Below are 16,124 nucleotides of genomic sequence, written 5' to 3' on the forward strand. Positions count from 1 at the left end.
TCCGGAAGAATTTTCATCAAGTGACAACGAATGAAATATACATCTCAGATTGTCTCTTTCAGCCTGTGTTTGACCAGAAGTCACTGGGTAGCAAAGGATACCGAGTGGCAGAACCTTAAGGGAAAAGCCCAGATGCTGAAAAGAAGAAACAGAGCAGCTTTCCTTTACAGGATGTTATGAAGCTTGTAAAATATGCAATCAAAGCCCTTTTTTTTTTTTTTTCTTGATATGCATAAAAAGATCTTTGAGAAGTGTCTTCTCTAGTTACATTTTGCCTGTTAATGATGCGCCAGGACCAGTTAATTGCACCAGCTGCCTAAAAACATTATTTCTCCCCAGCACAACATAAATATCTCAGTACTCTTCCTAAAATAAAATACCTAACAGTTAAAGTTTTAGAAAAATTTAACTTTTTACATATCTTGTGATAATTTCTAACTAGAGACAAAACAAAACCGAAGTGTTATTTGTGTGAAGAGCTGTGATCCCTGTCAAGATCCTGATCCAGAAGCTGTGTACTTATTTAATGCCTAAAATCAGCTGCCATCTCTCAAGATCACTATCAGGGACATAGAGGAGGCATCATATATTGTTTGCTTGGATAGGTTTCTGAAACGGCATCACACTTTTTGAATTCTAAATAAAGATATAAAAAACTGTGCAAAAAATAAAGAAGGAAAAAGGAAAAAAAATATTACTAATAATTAATAATTCATTTTATCTGATGAGGCATGGGGTTTTTTTGTTTCCAAGGGATAGATGGTGAGGTTCAACTGCCAGTGAATGAAAACCAAGATGACACAAAGGACTGAGATCAAAAGCTTAGAAATCTCCAGACTTTCTTATGATAGGATTTTTTACTGAGAACAATGTTATTTCCTGACATGTGATGTTTTGCTTTTGTAACTGTGACTCCTAATTCCAGCTTTACCTCCTGGAACATATTTTGTGTCTATTAGGTTGCAGCAATATTGCTTCAACAGTGCTGTTTTAACCTAAAATCTATCTTAACAGAGTTTTGTTTATGGTGGTGTATTTCCTCAGGTTTAATTGTATCATATTCACTTTGGGATTCTGAAATATGATTCACGTCACCTATGTACAGTTAATCTAGGTCAGTTTGATAGTTCATCAGCGATTAGAAAACAGAAGGCCATAGGCCTGTATTAAACAAGTGAGTGATGCAAGTATGAAGCAATGTCACCATAGCAACTCAGCTTGCACATAGGATGCTGTATTTAACCTTGGGGAGCTCTTAAAACTCTTCATTCCTGAAATAGCTAAGCCCTATGCTGTAATGGGGATGTATCTTTGGTGCTATAACAGTAGATTTGTCTTAGAAATGTGCAAATAGTTTGGCCCAATATAACTTTTAACTAAGAAACCAATAGGATATGAGCATTCAAACTGACGTGGTTGATGGAAATCATGACTTGCTGTTATAAATGTGCAAGATCACTTGCTCTTTTTGGAAGTGGGAGGGAGCTATCTGTAGATCTTATTGCAGCATGACGGAAGCATCTTAGCAGGAAAATATTTCCAGGAATTGCTGTTAGATTTTTAATCCATTTTCCTCTTGCTAATACTCACACACCTGTGGTTTGTACCCTTGTATCTGCACAGTTACTGTGAATTTTATCATGAAAAGGACAAAAAATATATTTACTCTTGTGTTTGTCTTGCAGGTTTGAATTTTCCAGCTCCTAGTAAATTAGCCATTTCGACTATATTAATTAGAAATGTGGATTTATGTTTCCTAAAGTCAGATAGAACTCATGTGAATTAGCCTAGCTAGAGGGTCATTCTGCTCATCAAAAAAAGCTCTAGGCAGCCTATCTTTCCTAAAACTAACATTTCAATAACCTTTGATAAGAACCATAAGAGCTTTAGAGGTGTTAGATGACAAGATCAAAATGAATTTTTAGAAGAAACAACAGTGGTAGGTTTGAATACCATATACTTACTGACTATCCTCAGAGGCAAGGCTACTGCCTTACCATTTCCCTATTTAGCTTAAGATTTACAAGTATGATAAAATAACTGGGACAAAAAGCTGGATTCACTGCAGGACTCTTTACCTAGCTAGTTGTCAAGGTGTCTAAATCACATTAAGGATTTCACAAAACCCTCCGGAGTTTCTTTAGGTGTTTACAGCCCCTTGGCACCTCAGTTTCTAGACAGTTCTTACTGGAGTTACTCAAGTTCTTACTGTTCTGCAGAAACAATTGATGCTCAGCCACCCAGTGTCTGTCTCATACCTAACTATGGCAAGACTTCCAAATGAGGACTTCCATCATGTATCTCACCTGGAGGACAGAAGTGCTGATGTCTTTATATACAGTGATCCCCTGGGGAGAAGTGTTCATTTGGGACAAGGAAATGTGAAGTTCTGTCCATAGAAGAAATGTGTTTAGTAATATCTAAAACCCAGTGGAAAATTTAACAGAAAAGTCCCATTTAACCTTTTAAGGACATGATTAGGCAGGTTTACCAATAAGTGAGAAAACAGTAGTGTTCATAACATATGTATATGAGAAAAAGAGGAGGCACTATTACTGAATTGCATCATAGCTGACGCGTGGATTTCAACTGTTTAATGATGAGAAACATACACAGGGAGTTGTGTTAAATGTTGTTTTTCTCCATCCTGCTATTGCACTGATGTTCAGGAACACATGCTTGTATTACATTCTAAAAACCTGTCTGAACAGATCATTTAAAACTCTCCATTATAGTTAGGTGGATTTTACAGAGTTTCACAACCAAAAAACCTGATGTGAAAGAGGAAAAATGCTGAAAGCAATCTGTTAAATAGGAGAAGAAAAAGTAAGAATATTTCTTAAATTTCTGCCAAGTATCAAAATCAAGTTACAAGAGAAGTTGAAAATATTTTGACCAGTCCCTCAGTTTCCAAGCCAGTAATCACAAAAACTTTTGGTTCATTTAAGAGTCAGGTTCTGTGCCTACTGAGATCAGGAGCCAGAGGTTCCCCATCGACCCCAGTAGGGAAGAAAAGTAAACATCTTTTAGGAGGGATAAATACTGATTTTTTTTGTTGTTGTTCTTTTTTTGTTGTTGTTGTTTTGTTTCAAGACAAATACATTTCAGCCCAGCTCTTCAGTAATATACAATCCTGTTATTTGTTGTGCTGCTTCAGTGATAAACTTCTCAGTGGATGATTAGAGACTCTTGTAATGGGGCCAGAGACATCCATCTGCCAGTCTGACCTTCCTGCCAGGACATAGGCTTCTTTACTAATCCAAAACCTTAGGCACAGTGGAAAGACTGTTGGGGCATATCCAGTCCCTGACTGTGACTCATGCTATTCACATTACTCATCCATGTGGGCACTAATGAAGTGACTATGAGGTTCTGGGAACACAGGGGACGGAGTCCAGGTCAGAAGGAATACTTGCCAATACTCCCAGTTGACTGTAGAGGCCTACTCTGGGTCATATGAGTCATGAAGATGAATGTAGATCTTCACTAATAGTGTTGGCATTGGGCTTCAGCTTCCTGAAAAATACGATGCTGCTTTTTAAAGGTGGAATAGTGGGAAGAGGGAGGCTGTAAGAGAGAAGGTGTCTGATATCAGTGCTCAAATTTTGAGAGAAAGACTTAGATCTAGGGTTGAAAAGACATGTACTCAGTTTCCAGAGGAGTCAATCATAGTTTAAAATGCTGTTTGAAATATTATTTGTCATTCACAGTATTGCAGGGACTGGCAGAATATCTCATCTAATCCCCGGACTGACCTTCAGTTGTGAAATTTCAACAGAATAACTGGAGACCAGACCGTGACTTCAGGCTATTTAAAATTATTATTCTAAAAAGTCAAAACTGTTTGCAAAACTCACTGTCTGAATTCAAGAAAAAATAAAATTGTCTCATAAATTCATAGAATCACAGAATGACTGAGGTTGGAAGAGACCTCAGGAGGTGTCTAGTGCAAGCCCCCAGCTCAAGGAAAGTCATCTTGAGCAGGTTGCTCAGAGCTGTGTCCATTCAGGTTTTGAGTATCTCCAAGATGAAAACTCCGCAATCCTTCCAGGCAAGTTGTTACAATTTTTGATGAACCTCACAGTAAAAAAGTTTTCTTATGTTTAAATGGAATTTCCTATGTTTTAGTTTATGCCCATTGTCTCTCAGTCACTGACTGCATCTTCTGGCTGCATCTTCTTTACTGCCTTCTACATTACAATTTTCCTGGAAACATGTATTTTGGGAAAAGGGGTCAAAGACTTTAGGGTTTAGATAAATGTCATTGCTCTGGAACAGAGCTAGGAACTACCATAGCCACTGGGGTGATTTACCCACACCTGAGTAAAGTAAGTGCTGAACCCCCTCCGCTGCATGTCATTGTTACTGAGTGAGTGCCAAGAATAATTTTTAGTGATTAATGTTAAGCTGGAGTGGCACCTCACATGGAGTCTCATTTCTTCTAAGTATTGTTATTAATCATTGAACAATGAAATTAAATTAATACGTTTAGAAAATCTACAGACAATGTGAAGAGAAAAGTTGCACCTACTTTGGTGACAAGTTCAGAACTAGAAGTCAAATGAGTCTGAAAAATCAGACATCCCCTGAAATTAAAAGCAGATGAAATTCAACAACGACAAATGCAAATAGACAAATGCAATATGAGTTACTTTATACAGAAAAGGATCTGGAGGTTGTAGTGAATCACAAACTGGCTATGAGTAACAAATTATTTTTTTTTAAGATCTTAGTCTAAGATATAATCATAAGAATATTGTATACAAGCCTTGGGAAGTAATTATTCTGCTCTACTTAGAAGCCAGATGGATCTCAGACCAGTGTGTCCACTGAATTTTAAAAGAGATGATAACTTGGTCAAAATCCAGAGAAGGGTGAAAAGAGTTTTAATGGGTTTAAAAAACGCAATCCAGAAAGAAAGATAACTGTTCCTTTAGGCTGGAAAATAAAAGACTAAAAGGGATAATTCTTCTAGTATGTAAAACATGTAATTATAAAAAGAATAACGGTCAGTTGTTTTTCAAGACCAATGAGAAAGGTCGAGAAGAAATCAGTGCAGTTTGAATCAGAGAACATTTACTACAAACTTTTTAAGATGGAATATTTTGGTCGCTGAATTCCTGGATTTAGCTTCCAAGAATACAGCTGTATGTGTTATATTAGGTGTTTTTAAGGCCAGTTCATACCAACACCTGGTCGGGACAACTCTAAGCCTGGGCAGGTCAGCTTCCTGTAGTCCTTTCTGGATCCATGTTTCTGTGTTTCTAGGACAAGGAACCTCTACAGTGCATCCTTTTCATAATGTTGACAAATGTTTCCTGGTTCTGTTTCCTGGTTCTGGTCCTGAACACATGGGTGTCCTTGAAGAAGGAAAAGTTTGCATTTACCAGCACCTCTATATCTACATGGGATAATGATCTATAAGCAGTAAAAAAAGAAATACTTCTTAAGGTATAATTGCTGTTTATAAAATCTACTAATGCTACACTCAATGTAGTCCTAGAGGGCACCTGAAGTATGCTAGACTTTTGCAAGCAAACAAGCTTTGGGTGATCTCTCTCCTCTTATGTAATCCTCTCTCTGCTTCTTCTTAAATAATTCTTGCTAGAGATGTTTTCTCCCTGGGCACTGAAAAATATTTCTTCTGCAGTATAAGAGCTTACCAAGGCCCAGATATTTTTTCTCAAGTGTTCTGGAAAATTATAACCTAAATTCTTCCTGCACAGTCCCCAGATCATCAGCTAGTGCAAATCAGCATATCACCATTGGCTAGAAGGTACACTTCATGGACTATGAAGCATAAAAGTTCTGTAGATAAATTAAAATCATCAAAGCAGTGGTCTGAATCTAGCAACATTTTTTTTTATTTGAAATGCAAGAAACATCACTCTAATTTACCAGTCTGCAAGAAAAATAAGAAGTTATTGAGCTGGTGCATCCAATCTATATTAGTAAATCTTAATCAGACAGCAAAACTTGTATGAAGACAGTTGCTGCTGCTGCTCTTTCCCTCTTGCTGGTTGCTTTCTATTCTTTGCAAGACCATACATTTTAAAACAAACAAACAAACAAATAAAATGAAGGTGCAGTCCCAAATCAGCTACATACATGCAAACATACAAAAATCTGCTGTTTTTTGGTAGTCAGAAGACCTGAAATAAACTTTGACTAAACTAAAATGGCACATGTACCCCTGAATTTCCTAAGTTAAAACCTCTCTCTGATTACAAATCTAACAGGCCACATCCAGAGATGGCAGAGTCTTCTCCTTAGTGGAACTATCATTGATTTCAGACAGTGTGAATTGGATGTTCATTCTTGTGGATACAATGCAGTTCCCAACTAGGACTACAATCATCTAGAATTTGATGTGTTTATTATTTTTATTATTATTATTCCAAATTGTACAGTAGATACTACATACAGGTCACATAATGTACATAATGTATTTTTGCTGCTAGGTTTTAAAACAGTGTTGTTCCATCTTGTTATATTCTATAGTTTTCCATAGAAGAAGCCATGCCCAAATACCCTTCTCTATAACACGGGCATTTCAGGGCAGTATAAACAGAAATGTTTTTCTTTACCTGTTCAGTCTACCTTGTCAACATCTCTTCAAACAATTTCACAACAAGCTTTGTGGTATAGATTCATTCCTGAGGATAACCAGAAGAAGTCAAAATAAACAGACCTAAATGAATCAATTTCCACCAGAGATAAATTTATCTCCTACTTCACAAACGAAAAGTTTGATTCAGTAATAAGGCATCAGGTGGCTAAAATAGAAAGTTACAATAAGGCAAAATACACTCTCACTGCTTGATAAAACCTATGTTAGAAATGCTTGTGTTCCTTCAAACCAAATTCATTCCAATAATTACACAGTTATTAAAACAACAGTCTAAGGGGAAAATACCTTTGTGGAAGAGTTCCTGTGAACAGTTATTTAAACTGAATTTTAGTGCATCTAGATGAAAGGCTTTTTGCTGAATTTAGGACAATCTATCATCAGACCTTTGCAGTCATTCTATTTAATTACTTCTATGCCAGGATAATTTTTACTCCTAGATCTATATATAAGGGTAGTTTATAAGGAGAAATTTGATTTTCACTGCTGTAGGAGAGTCATTCTCATCATTCTGCAAGTGGCTTCACATGTATTTTCCTCATGTTATCCAGCATTAAATACACTACCGTTAATTTCCATGAAGCAGTGTCAGTACAATATCTGAGGGCTGCTGCCACAATCATATTCAAGCATTCAAGTTCTGTCTTATTGCCAGCATCAGCATCTCAGACCAAAGCACAGATCAGCAAAACCCTTACTCTGCTATTGCCTAGCCAGGTAATTCAGGACATGGTTAGACTGTATTGCTTATTTAACCTGCACGGTGGGAGGATGAGAAGCCTTTCTTCCTGCACGCATCCACTACCAGAGAGCACTCAGATAGGGAGTGGAAGATCCACTATTACCCTGCCTTTGCTTGAGGAGGGGGAAGCATCCACCATGTCACAGAACAAGCTCTTCTGCTGAAGTTGTTCTTCTGGGCACACACAAACTAGCAAGTGATGGAATCAAAAAAAAAAAAAAAAAGGAAAACAGTGGTTTGTGCACTCGCCCACTCACCTGACTCACCTGGGGGGGGTGCTCTTGCTCGAGGGAGTGTTTTCTTGCTTTTGTTGCAAGAGTTCAAGCAAGGACTCACCTTATGTATCCCTTCATACTGCTCACCCACCTTCCCTGCTGAGCATCCTAACAACCCAGTTATAGATATACTTTTATACTTTCATTCCCTCATAAGCCTGATGAATATTCATTCCATGCAAAGTGGAACAGTTTGAACAGAAATAATGGGACTCCTCACCCTTGTGCCTTAAAATAGCCAACCATTAGTGATCAGCATATTTACCTGGAGGTGGGAGAAGTCAGCTCAGATTCCTTAAGCAGCAAAAAGAATTTTTAACCCAAGCCTCCCATGGTCTGGCTGAGATGGGTAGGTTTTATGGTATGAGCTTGTTCTTTGCCATATCTTTCTGGTTAGCTTAGCTTGTGCCTTCATATCACTATTGATCCCTTTACTAATACTAGGCATTTATGAGAACATATTATGATTGCCCCTGTAATGCCCAGCTGGGCTTCCTCTCAATGGAAACCATGGTGCCCAGAGCCAGGCCCCTGCTTTTATCCGAGCAGGACACTGATGTACGCTCAGACCCAGCAATGTGAAAGTGGTCCCTGTTTTGACGGTTTGGATGCTGGCATTAATTAACCTAATGTGCTGGATATGCTGGGAGATGCCTCTCTTTCCTCATGTTTTGTGGGAGGCAGAGCTTCAGAATCTTTTGTAACTGGAGAAACAACAAACATTTTTGAAACAGGTCTGTCTTGCAGTGTTACCACAATTGTTTTCGTTTATGAATACCTACATGCAGTTGAGCCCGGAATGTTTGTTTATTCCTCTTGCATTCCTCAATTCTCATTTGTTTGCTTGTGTGTATAACACTTGTGGTATATACGTGGTAGGAGAAGGGTTTCATTTTTTGCACTGGCTTTATGCAAAACCTTTGGATGTCTTGCATATTACTAATTCAGAGTTGTGGATCCTGTAATGTGATATGGCACCTGAAGGTTATCTGTTTTGCTACCCAAATCTCTGTAGATTTGCTGTTAGTGATTCACAAATTTTAGTGAACTTGTCCTCACTGTATTCCTATAGGAACAGTTTGTTACTATCCCATTGTCAGAATAGACAGTTATTTCAGAGCACTTAACCTTCTTATAGTTTTTTGCAATGGGAACTGGCTCCCACTGGAATTCTGAGTACTCACTATGCCTGCAAATTCATCCCCAGATGTTTCATATTAGATACCCAAAAAATGAGGAATGCATAACTTGTGGCTGCTTTTTGAAAACTGTGGTTTGTGTGACTTTTTCAGCATCATGCAGGACTTCAGCAGAGAGGCAGGGACAGAAGCCTAACTTCCCCTCTCCATATTCAGGTTCCACATTCAGGAAAAGAGGCAGGTGTCTGGGGGGACAACATTTTTCTGTGGTGCACAGCCTTCGTTTGACATAGTATAACACTGACCTCATGCACTACATGTGTCAGAATTCCCGTGGAATAAATTGGATTTGGTCATGAAAATAAAGAATCCACTGTAATACATTTTTATAAAATCAAAGTACTTTTAGAAGTAGTAGCAGTAGTCCAGGAGTTGCCCATCTTGTTCTTTCTGAGTGCTGGGAATTCCTAGTCAGAGTGAGTGGAAGGAGCTGTGGTCATGCAATAAAATGTTGGTTTATCAACTGAGCTTGTAATCTAGTTTTTGCTTGCTTATAGCAGTTAAGGGAATTTGAGAGATTAGCTTGTTCCAAGCCTAGTTTATGTAGCCTGAACCTTAGAAACTGAAGCAATTATATAATGAATGGCTTCAGACTTTTTTTTTTTTTTCTTTACTGGGAGGTGTTACAGGTTAACTTACAGGAGACTTTAATACAAAAATAATGCCAAGACTCACTCTAAAGCCTGTTTCAGGCTCACCAAAAAGAGCAAGTAGATGCTGTTAGACAGTAGGGATTGAGAAGAGCTGTGACTGCTACCACCTGCAGTAGTGGTCTCAGAAGAGTGTGGGGTTAAACATAATGGTACCAGGATGGCTTATCCAGGAGCGGGCCCTGTGTGTGAGCAAACACGCCTACATGTGCATGTGAGTTGAAGGCACAGTCTGGAAAGTACCCACGAACATGACTCAAGGGAAGCAAAGCATGAGACCTTTTGAGGCACAGAGCTCTGTGGGCAAGAAAACTTCCCTATTTGCTTATTCTGTGTCTGCAAAGCAAAATTCCAAAATTCCCCCTTTTTTTCCTTTTTTTTTTTTCTTCTTCTGTCAAATAAGATTGACTTGTGCCTTTAACTACTCCAGGTAATGGAAACAATCCTTCAAAGGTTTTGAATGCTGTATAGTTACTCTGACCAAAGAAGCAGCAATGCTAAAACAGAGTTAAGGCCTGGGACATTATAGTGAAGAATAGCTCCTTGGAACGTCAACACAATGAAGCAGGAGAGGAAGCACAGATCACATCAGATAAGTCTCTAAATTAACTCCAAATTAAGGTCATATGCTTTTTTTTTTCTTTTTCTTTTTTTTTTTTCTGTGATTTTGATTTTTTTTCTGTTCACTTTTGTTTCTATTTATGCTCCTTTTTCTACCCTATTCTAGGAAGTGCGCAATAATATTAATGTAATTTGTTATTAAAATATATAACTTTGATTTTTTTGTATTATTCTTCACCTTCATGACTTGTAAGAGATGGTATGAAGTATGTGAATTCAAATAAAGTAGTGCAGTTGATAACAGATTTAAAAGAGGATCAAATTATTACATATATTGAGATTATTAGATATGCCTAGACTTAATAAAGCCTGGTTTAGGTCTTTGTGAGACAATATGGTTTGACTGGCAATTTGATGAAGTCTAACCTCGACCAAGGAAAATTCATATGAGGGAAAAAAACTCTACAGAGGAATTCCTTGGTGATTTTACATATCACAGGCTATTCCTCAGTCTCATAGAATAGAAGTGATAGAAAATAGTCTCAGTGAAGACACTTAAAATGGCTTTTGAGCCTTAGTTCCATTGGTCATTCTTCTTGAATAACATTCCTTGAAAACATTGGTACCTTCAACACAAACTGAAGTCCAGAGAACCTTCATGTCCTTGTTTCTAGTGCAAATAACCCAGCAACACAGAATAAGAGCATGTGGCTCATGCAACAGCTAAATGAAAATGCACAGATACTGCTCCAAAACTGATGACTTCTGATGACTATGGTAGGTCGTGCAGAGAAGTCATGATACAATGCTGTATGCGTAAAAACAGTAACTCATTTGCCATTTTTCTGTCTTTTCACAGAAAAGAAGTGCATAGCAAATATGACTAGGAATACTGTTTCTTATAATTTGTGGACTAAAAAAATGCTCTAGTAATTTATTGTGGATGCTTGTATAGCATTGAGAACTAATTTTGTGTTGTTTCTCTTGGTATATAGATGAATGATATACATCATACCTGAGGACTATCTAGCTGGCATCTTTCACAACATAAGTTTAAAGAAGCAAGGCTATGCTTCTGCCGCAGAGTTATCAACCACAAATGGGGTCCAGCAAAGGATGGGGTCTGGTCTTTTTAGAAGAGGCAGTTTGTTCTTCATACTTGACTCAACTCACGTCAACCAAATAAAACAAGAAGGTAGTTAGTCCTGTAATAATGAGACAATGACAAAAATCAGACATGCAGTACTTGATGTCACTACGGACTGGCTAAAACACAGCCAGTATACTACAGTCAATGCATTTCTTGAGATTTCAAACTCAAAGCTTGGTCTTTAATGCTATTGTCATGAAGGCTTCAGAAATCAATAAGAATTACAGTTGGGAAATTTGAGAAAAATGAACATATATGTAATTTATGCAAATAATGAAAAGGTCACTAGCAGAAATCATTATAAAGATAGGACTGAAACGTGAAAAACAGATGTGGTGCTTGCTGTCAGATTATGTGCATTGCCTTGCTTTGCCATAGGACATTAAATACAAAATAAAAAGAGAGAGGGAAGCAGCTTCAGTAGCAAAATATATCTTTTAGCTCTTGTACATAGTACAGAGGACATCCTTGCACTGGTAAAAAGTACACAAGATGACTTATGATTCTTCTTCAAGAGCAGATTTTATTTACCCACACAAAAGAGATGACTGGCTTCTATTTTTTCAGTGCTGATTTTCCTTGCTGAAGAAGGAGACAAAGAATCTGCTATGAAAGCTAAAATGAGCAGGAGAAGGTCTAGGACATTTTTTTTATTTTTATTTTTTTCTTTTTTGCTCCATATAGAAACAGACTTGCATGGAGCTGTATGGAAAATGAGGGATGAGTATCTGATTAAAAAAAAAAAAGATGACAAATGCTAAGTCAACACAGATATGAATTGGGTAAAAGTGAAATTTTATTTTGGCTTTGCCTTTTATGTAGTAAATATATACTTTTCTTAATTTATTTTCCATGGATAATGCCCAGCAGACATTGGTAAAGTGTTTTAAAGAAAAAAAGAACATGACTGAGCTGTCGTCTCCCAGGAAGTACTCATGAGAGATATGGACCAACTGGCAGTGCAAGAGATTCAGGGAAGCCTAAGCATAAAAGGATATGAAAAGTATGGCAGGAGAGAGAGAATTTTTAAGTGGAATGCAAAATTATGCAGAAATCATGTGGGTTAAATTCTCTCAAAGCTGGAAATTACTCATCCCTTTCAGATGCAAATGATGTAAAGATGTCTTGTATTTAAAAGGTAAGAGTGCTCACTTACAAATGACACATAATATCAAACATATTTTAATTCAGGCTATCTGGAGTGTGCTAGTCAGGAAATTGATCTAGGCAGCAGCAAAAGTCATTAGAGATATTTACAGAGGTTTCAAAAATAGGCTACATATTTTTTACCAGAAGTCTTTATCTGAGAAGGTGGTAGCCAGAATTAACTTCAATTTCCCTGGTGACAGTAATGGCAGAATTAAAGTTCCCCTGCAGTGTGAATTTGGTGCTATGGAGTCATCCCTCCAAAACATGATTCCTTTTAACCTACTGTTTAGGTGCCCTTAGATTTTGAATGTAGCAAAGTTCCACTAACAGGCATTACAATTTTTTTCTTTATTCCCTCTGCATTTATATATCACCTTCTTACTGTAAAATACAAGTGAGGCATTTGATTTTTGTTGGTGTTGTTTGTTGTATAGAAAATGATTGACTTGCATGTGTAGAGGAAAGGGGTAATTGGAGTAACAGTCTAATTACAAGTTCATATATAAGAAGTGAAAGTTTAAAAATTCAGTGGCTGACCTGTTTTGGCATATTTTACAGTGAATCACAAGTTTAATTCTCTCAGGCTAGAAAATTAATAAACCCCTCTAATTCCTGATGGGATACATTCAGCAGGGGGTTTAAATAGCTAGCCTACAGCACTGTTTGCAGTTGTCAAGATGTTCAAGTAAGCTATAAATAACAAGAAATAAAGTAAAACAAGTGTACAGCTTGTTTCCTCCAGAAAGTTGTAGTCTTGTTCCCTATAGTACTTCATGCTTATCGGGAGATCCCTTGTTATAATGGGTTCTCTGCTCTTCAGAAATGAAAAATAACTGGAAAGAATTGACTTGGAAGACCACGCTGTACAAATGTGTTGCTGCCTTCTCATGGCTGTACTGCTTCTACCTGCTACCTCCACCCTCTGCTGTCACCTGCAGCATAAATGTCCTCAACCTCGGTGGAACCAGTGTTGGCAAGCAGACACGTGTATGTCATACTTGCATGTCATTTTTTTCTGTGGTCTTCTTTCTTAAAGAGTGACATCATTTGGACATGTCAACATCAATCTAAGCAGAAAAATTTTCAGGTCTTAGTGACTTAAAATTGCTAGCAGTTGTAAGAGGTGCTGTTGAGGGCACAAATAAGGCTGGGTGGAGAATGGATTGAAAGTAGCCCTGAGCAGAAGGACTTGGGGGTGCTGGTTGATGAGAAGCTCAACAGGAGCCAGCAATGTACTTGCAACCCAGAAAGCCAACCGTATCCTGGACTGCATCAAAAGCAGCGTGGCCAGCAGGGCAAGGGAGGTGATTCTGCCCCTCTGCTCTGCTTTTGTGAGACCCCACATGGAGCCCTGTGTTCAGCTCTGGAGGCCCCAGCACAAGAAGGACATGGAAGTACTAGAACAAGTCCAGAGGAGGGCCACAAAGATGATCAAGGGGCTGGAGCGCCTCTCCTACAAAGACAGGCTGAGGGAGTTGGGGTTGTTTAGCCTGCAGAAGAGAAGGCTCCATGGAGACCTTAGAGCGGCCTTCCAGTTCCTAAAGGGGGCCTACAGGAAAGCTGGGGAGGGACACTTTGTCAGGGAGTGTAGGGGTAGGACAAAGAGTAATGGCTTTAAACTGCAAGAAGGTAGGATTAGATTACATATTAGGAAGAAATTCTTCACTCATAGGTTGCCCAGAGAAGCTGTGGATGCACCATCCCTGGAGGTGTTCAAGCAACCTGTCTGAGCAACCTGGTCTAATGGGAGGTGTCCCTGTCCCCTGGCCCATGGGAGGGAGAGTGGAACTAGATGATTTTTAAGATCCCTTCCAACCCAAACCATTCTGTGTTTCTATGATTCTATGAAAGATCAGGAATTTGTGATCTTGTCCTCTGTAATGGATCTGACCACTTAAAATTATCTTCTAATTTTTTAAAGACGGACATTCACATTGGATCCTGATAACAACACAAAGACAGGGACAAGGAACAGGACATTTCCTGAGAAGCAGTGACAAGCTGCACAGCGCTGTTCCTCTCTGGCTGCCCGGACTCTCCTGACCACAGATCTTCCAGCTCAGCAATTTCAGAATCGTATCCAAAGCCTGCTGAGGTCAGAGGTAGTCCTTCCCCTTTGAAAGGCTGAATGATGTATTCTACCATACCAGAAATATGTTTGTGCACTTAAAGTTACCAGGTATTTTGCTAAATTGAGGCCACACATAGGTTTAGGAGGCAGGTTAGCAGCTTTTGAATCTATAACTATTGCTGATAACACCATGATAAGTGTATTTGTTGGGAAATTGGGGGGAGGGAGGGTGAGGGTGGAGGGACTAGTATTTCTGTACTATGCAGCAAGTAGTCAATGTCTTTCAATGCAAGTGTGTTGAATTTTAATATTGAGAGGAGTAAGACTGCCTCCTCCAGGGAGACTGAGTCATGTGAGGAAAGGTTCCCTACAGGTGTTGTGATATCATTTATTTTTTTACCTCAATCCTGTATTTAGTTTTGTAACAAAAAGATCTTTAAGAGCAATAAGTAAAGGTGATCTCTGTTGATGGAAAGGTGTGGAAAATTGTTTGGCAAACTGTGACTAATGGCAAGAGAAGCTGGTTTTGTTTTTGTGTTTAAAGAGGATTATGCAGGACAATTCTTTGATTTTAGTAATCAGGGAATTTTAAAAGGAGCCGTCTGGTCAGGGCAGCGCTGTGTCTCTCTGGAGTTACGATATTATGATACAGTATGTAAGACAGGTGTTGCTATGGCAATTAAGCATTTTTCAAGGTTCCATTTTGTTTCAGATTTCTTCAGTTATTAATAATTTTCCTAAAACAGTTTGGAAAAATACTGGAACATTAAAATATCACTTGTTCCTCATAAATGAGCTATTTAGAGTCTAATCCTTGTCTTTTAAAAGTCTGTAGCAAGTCTCCCGCTGACTTTTATGGAAACATGACTCGGCCTGAAATATTTGGCAATTTCTCTATTATTTTCTCCAACTATATTTTTTTAAAATCAGAAATATTGAAAATGCCATGGTTTCTGACACATTAATTCCACCAGGGCTTTCACAGGCCTGTTGTTTCTGGCAGCACAGTTCAGCTAACTCAAGAAATAACTCAGGCTCATTTTGTACCTCCCGCTGCTGCAGAATTGTCCTTTGTGGTACTACAGCAGCCGACCATTGCCGTGCTTTGCACACCTTATCCGAGTGGCTCTGAAAACAGAAGTCCCAGTAATGATCACAAGAAGAAAACAAAGAAGAGATTATAGGTGAAAGCATGCTGAATCCTGAGAGCTTTCACCAGCTGTGTTCTCTCCTCATCCACCTCTGCCCCAGGTTGCCTTCCCCCAGCAATTCGCTGGCAGGATGCAATGGAGTAGTTGCTCTACAAGGAGCTCTTGCAGGCAAAACGCAGAGCTGTGTCTTTGGCCTCCTCCTAACTTGGCAACTGCCCTAATCATTAAGGCTTTGTATAAACACTTATCCCTGTCACCACAGTTACTGCCGCCACTGTGCTTTTCATTAAATTCAGTGTCTGTGCAATATGTACAGATCAGGCCCAGATGGGTCTCCTAAGTGAGATGCCTATTTTGTGAGTCTCTGGTAAGAATCTTCAGTTCTTAGATTCATTCTTAGGAATCATCTGATCAGTTCATATCAGATGTTCAGTTCAAGCAAGAAAGTAGTATCTCTGGCCATTTGGGACAGCATAGCATTTGGCACCTAAAAAGTCTTCTGGAGAAGGCTTAGGTACAGACAAACTCTCAGGCATCACAGGGGGGAG

The 16,124-nt window shown here is 38.6% G+C and overlaps 1 long non-coding RNA gene across 2 annotated transcripts; it reads left to right on the forward strand.

Moving 5' to 3' along the window:
- The first annotated feature begins 9,397 nt into the window (after positions 1-9,397).
- Positions 9,398-15,844, forward strand: LOC310892443. Of its 2 annotated transcripts, none has more exons than XR_014578136.1 (3): positions 9,398-10,115; positions 11,051-13,341; positions 14,276-15,844. It is a non-coding gene; the product is annotated as an uncharacterized lncRNA (long non-coding RNA). The 2 variants fall into 2 exon arrangements; XR_014578137.1 differs by having other exon boundaries at positions 9,398-12,343; positions 13,175-13,341; positions 14,276-15,834.
- The last annotated feature ends 280 nt before the right edge of the window (positions 15,845-16,124 follow it).

This window comes from Anser anser, assembly GCF_964211835.1.
Source record: "Anser anser genome assembly, chromosome: 1".
Classification (NCBI taxonomy): domain Eukaryota; kingdom Metazoa; phylum Chordata; class Aves; order Anseriformes; family Anatidae; genus Anser; species Anser anser.